Source organism: Condylura cristata, unplaced genomic scaffold (genome assembly GCF_000260355.1).
Source record: "Condylura cristata isolate star-nosed mole 26May11 unplaced genomic scaffold, ConCri1.0 scaffold00009, whole genome shotgun sequence".
Taxonomy (NCBI): domain Eukaryota; kingdom Metazoa; phylum Chordata; class Mammalia; order Eulipotyphla; family Talpidae; genus Condylura; species Condylura cristata.
The window spans coordinates 24,771,815-24,779,188 of NW_004567110.1; the positions used below are offsets into that span (position 1 = coordinate 24,771,815).

Sequence of the window (7,374 nt, forward strand, 5' to 3'; positions counted from 1 at the left end):
TAGTCTAGAACAGGAAAAAAAGAGGCAAATGCCTATCTAATTTGAGAGGGATGAATAGTATCTTTTTAATAAATTTCAAGCTGTAGTTAGAAAGTGGGAATAAACTGTCAAACAAAACCCGGGATATCTCGTGTTTGTTTTTGTTCCAATTACTAAGAAAAGAGTGTTTACTATTCAAAGAAAGTGAATGAATAGAAAATGAGGACACTATAATAGTGTAACATCAAGAATGCTTTCAAAAAAGAACAATCTCAGTCATTGTTCTTTGTACACAAAAACAATGGTGCTTAAGAGCATATTGAGTCCTAAATCAGACTTCCAGCTGCCAGCAGCCCTTGAGTGGGAGATGGTTTCATGCAGAGGGTCTGTGTTCCCACATGTTCCTGCTTCCCAGGCTCCAGGCTCATTGGCAGGAGATTTACATGGTTGTTGAGCACCTGGATCCACATTTGGTTGCTAACACCACCGTTAAATGAACTAAACCTTTTAGGGTTAGAGAACACAACTTAGAAAAGCAGAATTAATATTGCTCTAAATAATGGGCACAGGACATGCTGAAGGCCTCCCGTGGCTTCTTGTTCTGCACCCTGGTTGCTTAGAGCTGAGAAAGGCCGGTTAGATGGGGTGAAGTATGGAGCATCACGCAGCCGGGGAGAGTAACTGAGATGCAGACGAGCATACCAGACATCCTGTTCTGTGGCCCTAGAATGGTAGACCCTTGGAGAAGCTTGCTAATGTTCTTTCATTTTTGCCACGTTGGGAAACTGCCAAAGCAGCTTCTAGGGTTCAGCACTAATTAGTCCCAAACATCCAAAATGTCAAATCTATAGGTGACAAAAACAAGGACTAGGATGTGAAGCAACTATGGGGTCTTCAAACCTTATGGAATTAGTAAAATCAACAATGAAAAACAGATTTTCATCTCTACTGTAAGAGACAAGTCTTGCAAATGGAATAGCTTTTATGTTTTAACTATGACTGTAAATCATAAAGAAATTTCTGCAATATTGCGTGGCATGTGAGTTTTTAGTTGACCAGTGTGCCTATAAAAATATTTTTTAGAGGGCCCTCCCTGGTGGTGCAGGGATTAAAGCACAGCTTTGAGAAGCTAAAGCCACTTTTGCATGAGTTTGATTTGCCTGCTCCCCCACCCCCCAGGTGACCTACAAGGCATGGCAGACCTCTACAGACCTCTCTTGACCTGCCCACTGCTCCCCTCAGCAGTGTACCTGTTTTGCTCCCCACTCTGTCTCTGGTGAATCCTCCCACCCACCACATCTCTGGCCTGTACCCCAGCTCTGTAAGCATAAATAAAGAAAATCTTTAAAAAAAAAAAAAAAGAAAGAGAAGAGGTGTCACTTAGGAGGGCTAATGGTTCAAGATCTGGTAGACTGAGTTAAGCTATTAACTCAGATATCTAAAGATATCTTTGAAATCAAATGACAAAATCCTATGAGTCACTCAGTATTTCACATTTTAATAACATTGGAGATTTTTCAAATTATGAAATCTTTTTTACATGCCTGCTATTTTAGTCATCTTTAAAATCAATAAATAAACCAAGCTATAATCATTGGACAAACTTATAATTGTGCCATCTAGCCTCTTGATGAGTTTCTATTTATTCTTTAACAATCAATACCAGTATGTTGCTTTCTGGAAATTTCTATGCCTTATTTCCATGTAAAATTGTTTTTGGCCTTCTTTGTGTACCACCTGTGCCTGTGCCCAGCTCAGTGAATTCAATATTTATTGAATGGCTCCATTTAGGTAACTCACTAAAAAGTAAAGAACAAGGTGTGTCTAAGACTATAATTTAGATATTATGGTGGGCAGTCTCTGAAATGGTCCCAGGAATTCCTTCCTTGTAACATTCACCCCTTTTAATAATCCTTTCCTCTTGAATGTGGGCTACACTTGCTGCTTTGGTTTTAATGAACAGAATTTGGCAAAAGTGATGAGATACTAGATGGCAGATTAGGTTATAAGAAAATGGAGGTTTCATCTTAAGAGCCCTCTCTTACTAACTCTGAGAGAAGCCATCTGCCACAATGTGAGTTCCTTCAACCAAAGACAGAATGGTCTGAACCAAGTATGTGCCAGTCATAATTTAGCTACATTGTCCAGAAGGGAAGGTTGAGAATATGTTAATCCTTAGGCAAGTTGCTATGGCCTAGGGTTAAGAAGATGGTTTCGAATTAAGTGACTTTACCAAGTGGAGCCAAACTAACTAAGGCTTTTAAAACTACTCTGATATATACAGGCAGCTGAATGATACAGAAAGACTAATTATTTTGGGGGAAAGTAAGTGATTTGTTTTTCTCCTTATCTTGATAAAATAAGAACTAGTCTTTTGTTGTCTTTATTACCTGAATTTTTCTTCTTCTAGTTAAAATTAGAGATTTTAGAAACCAAATTAAGATTGGTATAAATGTTTATAAGAAAACTTGCAAAACTCCAGGTTAAATTATAAAGCAATTTAAAAACTCTCATCAAATAAAATGCATTCCATGGTTGTGTTATTAATACTCACTTAGGAAGCACTTACTGTTATTAAAAATCCTTTAGGTGCTCATGTGATAGCACCTAATCTAGGTTATTTATTAAAGAAAATAGGGCAAAGCATAATTCAAATGGAGATTACATTTTAGAACTTCTATTTTCTATGCCCTTAACCAAAAAGTTTAGGCTATTTGCCAGAGAGTTGTTTTGAGATAAGAGAGATACAGTCCTATCTGGCTGCATATTATTACCCAACAAGCAAAACACTTTTATCAGATCATGTCTGGTAGCAAAGTGAAAATGAAATTAATTTTCCAAGCATTTCCTAACTTCCAAGGATTATACAGACATGTGAGGGAGCAAATTCATGATTCAGGTCTATTGACTATGTAAACTCATTTAATTTGTAAAACTGGATTATTGCTTTGGCCTCTTATTTATTCATTCATTCATTCATTCATTCATTCATTCATTCATTTTTACATACAGAACTGGGGTACAGGCCAGAGGTGCAGGGGCAGTGAGAAGATTCACCAGAAACAGAGTGGGGAGCAGAACAGTGGGAGCAGCCAGCTAAAAAGGAGAGGTCCGCTGGGCCATGTGGGTCCCCTCTGGGGTCAGGGATTAAACTCAGCCTGAAGTGGCTGAAGATCCCTTGCAGTGCTGCCTACCCTTGCACCACCAGGGAGGGCCCCTTATGCAGGTTTCTAAAGCAGCAGGTATGTTTGTTCTGCTCCCCACTCTGCCTGTGGTGAATCCTCTCACCGCCTCTCCATGCACCTCTGGCCTACACCCCAATTCTTGTATGCATTAATAAATAAATCTTTAAGAAAAAATAAAATGAGGCTTAACGATTCAAATCTACTTTGTTTTCCTATATGAGTAAGAATGTACCTTAGCAATAAAAATGTTTATAAAAACTCTAAATATTGCCATTAATTCTTTGATATAGTCACTCTAAATTTCCACTGGATGCTTTATGTTTGTTGCATTTACATAAGTGGCTCAACATATTTTTCTTCTAGGTTGGTGATTTTAGGTTCATCTATTGTTTAGGTTTATCTATTGTGACTTGTCCTTATCAGCAATCTAATTTATACTTTCGTATTTATTGGCACAAAAGCAAATGAGTTTGAATCAATGGACCAGGATGATCTAAGTGTGAATGGTATAATATCATTTAATCTTAGGCCTCTCTTTTTAATATTATTAGTACTTTGGCACTACCTATTTGTTTATGTTATGAGTAACATGACTTGGCATAAAAACCAAAACCTCAAACCCCAAACACAATTAAATAAGCTATTCTCATTAGGAAGCTATCATTCTGTTCAAGTTTCATACTACTCCATTGCAGTCGTTTTCAAGGTTCTGTCTTCACTAAAAAGCTAGCATTTTCTTTAAATTTGAATACACAAATGAGGGCACAGAGGTGAATAATAAAAGTTGTTGAATTACTTTATGGTAAAAATAATGTTGAATTAGGTTCTAATACAGTGCCTTCCACTTGAAAGTGTTCAACATTCACCAAAATCTTTTTTTTTTTTTAAAGATTATTTTTTTGTGCATACAGAACTGGGGTACAGGCCAAAGGCTCAGGGGCGGTGAGAGGCTTTACCAGAAACAGAGTGAAGAACAGAACAGACAGATTGACGGAGTACAGCTGAGGGGAGCAGCAGGCGGGTCAGGAGAGGTCTGCCACACCATGCGGTCACCTCCGGGGCAAGCAGGAATCAAACTCATGCGGAAGTGGCTTTAGATTCTCTAGTGCTGTGCTTTAACCCGCTGTGCCACCAGGGAGGGCCTCACCAATATCTTTTAACAGCTCCTCTCTCAAATCTCTGCAACCTGTCAGTGCTTCCCTGGAACTGTTCAGTTAAAGGTCACAGACAACTTCATTTTAGCCCTGTGGCATTCTCTTCTGGAAGTCACAACTAATAGGTTTCATATTTACACTCCTTTCACTTCCTACCTCTCTATTATTATTCCCTTTTCTGAAATTCAAAATTCAAAAATTTTTTCAAGAATGCAAATTTGTTAAAATGGGAGTTTACAAATGATTTGCAATTTCTCAAAAACCAGAACCCCTTTTCATCTGTTTGAGTGATATGAACAATCACTCCATCTTGGAATACCCTCCTACTGAAATGGATTGGCATTGTATTGTTGTGAGATTCCTTTTACTTATTAAGCCATACCTCTTCATCTTCTCTGCTAGTGTTGCTCTCTCAAGCATCTCTGTAGGCCCTGTGTTTGTATTTTTTTTCTTTATATCTCAGTTGCTTAATTATCAAGTCAGTTGAGAGACTTTCAAATTCCTTCCCAAAAGTACCCCAGGTCTCCCTATTTCCATCTTTTTGAGGATATTTTATCAACAGCTCAAACTAAAAACAGTCTGTCTTCCCACCAAACTGGATCATTCCATTTCTATCTCCATTCAGGATTCCAGAATTCTATTGATTAGTTTCTTATAGTCAAACTATTAATTAGTTTGTTAAACCCAAAAAACTTGACACCTCATCTTTCTGTCTGGATACTGTACATTCTTTCCCTGCCTTTCCCCTTCCATGCATTCTAAACCTCTGAGGAGATTTAGATTTAAATCCCCCTGCTAGATTGTAAGCAAGATTTCAAGTATTGTATTCATCTCCAGCCTTTCTCTCTCCACCAGGGAGTCTAGAAGTGCTATGCTTATAAATATTCTGAATCAAAAAAAGAATTCATTCTAAATTCCGACTGCTGTAAGTTTCCTTCCTGTTTCTCTCTTCCAAACTTTCTTTTTCAATCCTACTGATTGGACTAACCGTCAGGTTCCTGCTTAAATGGTCCAAGTTTTGATTCAGTCTTGATCTCACCTAAATCTACCTTTTCAATCTCTTTTGCAATGGTGCCCCTAATTTGGACCCAGAAAATCCACTCAGTTCTCTCAACTGGTTCATTCCACTGCCTTTTCTCATTTGTTCCTCTGCCCTACAGTATCTGCTCATAATATCTGTACCTTTCCTCAGAACTGTCTTTCTCTCACTTAGCTGCAATTATTTCCTCCTTTGCTAAGTCCATGCAGCATTTTATGTTTATTTGTCAACAATTTAGTTATTTTGTATCGTTGTTTTATTTCCCTTGCTAGATTGTAAGCAAGATTTCAAGTGCTGTATTCATCTCCAGCCTTCCTCTCTCCACCAGGGGGTCTACTGAAGTGTTATGCTTATAAATGTTCTGAATCAAAAAAATGATTCTTAAGGAATGAAAAAAGAAAGGCAAGATTTATGGAAAAACAAAATCAGGAAATTTCACTCCTTCTGATTTCCACCTAAAAGCTTCATCCAAGAGCCCACATTTCAGCAAGGTTACCTTGTCATTAAGTTTCTCTCTTCCTTTTCCATTTTATGATTAACCACAGTGCTTGCTCGCAAAGTAAAATAAGAGGGGAAGAATGAAAGAAAAAAGGTGAGGAGCTTAACCTTACAGCTCTTATGAGGTGTGTCAATACAGATTTCATTTGCGCAGTGGAATCTTGAGTTGCAAGGCATTATTAGCACAAGAGGAATCAGGGTTTCTGTTAGTGCAGACATTTAAAGCCAGGAGAATAAATTAAAAGTTATGTAGGTCGCTGTAGGTCGCCATAGATCGGCCAGTTTAAAAAAAAAAAAAAAGTTTGTTATAGAGTAGTGAAATTGCAAGATCGCGAAAACGAGCCCTTTGTCCGTAACTCTATCCCCTATCCCCACGCCGCCCCCAACAGCGGCCCTTCCTGAGTAAGAACTGGGTCTCATTACACCAAGAAGCCTTTTTTAAAAGACACAAAAATCACCGTCCTTTAAAAAAAAATCCGAATGCATCACATTACAATGTACGGACCACAGGGGACATTGTCACGCCGTCCCAGGGCGCTGTTACCGCCCGAATCTTAGGCCGACCCGTCCCAGTCATTAGAAACGTGCTTCCATAAAGGAGTGCCGCATCCCCCGGGGGCTGGCGCCTCACCGTGGGAGGGCAGTCCCTAGGCGTAGCCTACACAAAGCCGAGTGCTCAGGAGCTGGGAAAGCTCTGGCAAAGGCGCCGCCATCCTCCCCGGCACCCTTTCGGAGCACCGCAGGCATCTTGCCGCCCGCAGAACTGCCCAGCGCCCGGCGCCCCAGGCAGCCGCAAACCCGGACCCAGCCCTCAGAGCGCAAGGGCAAGCCCCGGCTCGAACGTGGGCGCCGGGGGCTCTCACCCAAGCCTCGCTCCGGCCGAGCCGTCTCCCTCCTCTCCCCGCCCGCCCACGTCCCCCTCGGCGAAAGGGCGGCGAGCACCTGCCCGCTGGGGTCACCCCGCCCTGCCCCGCCTCCTCCGCTCCCTCCCGCCGTCCCCGGGTGCCTTCCGCCCCCCCTCCACTAGCGGCCACGGCCGGGCTCCGCCCCGCTCGCGCGGCGGCCGGACCGGCTGTGACGTCACCAGACCCCGCCCCCTTACCATAAATACTGGCGTCGCCAGCGCCGCCTCCCCACACTCTCGGGTTCTTCGCTCCTCTGCGGTGTATCCATTTTTCGCCTTTTCTGTCTCTTCTCATCCTTTCTGGCTCTTCTGTCCTGCGGAGTGACGAGGCCGAATCCTCGCCCCCCCCAGACCTCGCCTTCCTCCTTCTACTCGCGCTCTTACCCATTTCTCCCTTCGGCCGCCGCCGCCACTGCTGCACAGCTGGTGTCGGTGCCGCGCTTTTCACCCCACGTCGTCCCCGCAGCCTATGGCCCAGGCCGCCTTGGGTATTTCTGCTCAAGGTAACCACATCCCTCTTTAAAAATTCCGCCGAAAAAGAGAAGACGCTTTACCCGACTCTTTGGGCCGTTATCTCACGTGAGTACCGACCCGAGGGGCGCGGGCGGGGCCGGG

The 7,374-nt window shown here is 42.2% G+C and overlaps 1 protein-coding gene across 2 annotated transcripts in view; it reads left to right on the plus strand.

Annotated features, from left to right (window-relative positions):
* Positions 1 to 6,984: 6,984 nt before the first annotated feature.
* AZIN1 (antizyme inhibitor 1) overlaps positions 6,985 to 7,374 on the plus strand; it is a 27,807-nt gene continuing 27,417 nt past the window's right edge. For both annotated transcript variants that reach the window (NM_001291553.1, NM_001301750.1), the window contains exon 1: positions 6,985 to 7,338. The gene's annotated coding sequence lies outside the window, so the exon portion shown is untranslated. The remainder of the gene's footprint in view (positions 7,339 to 7,374) is intronic.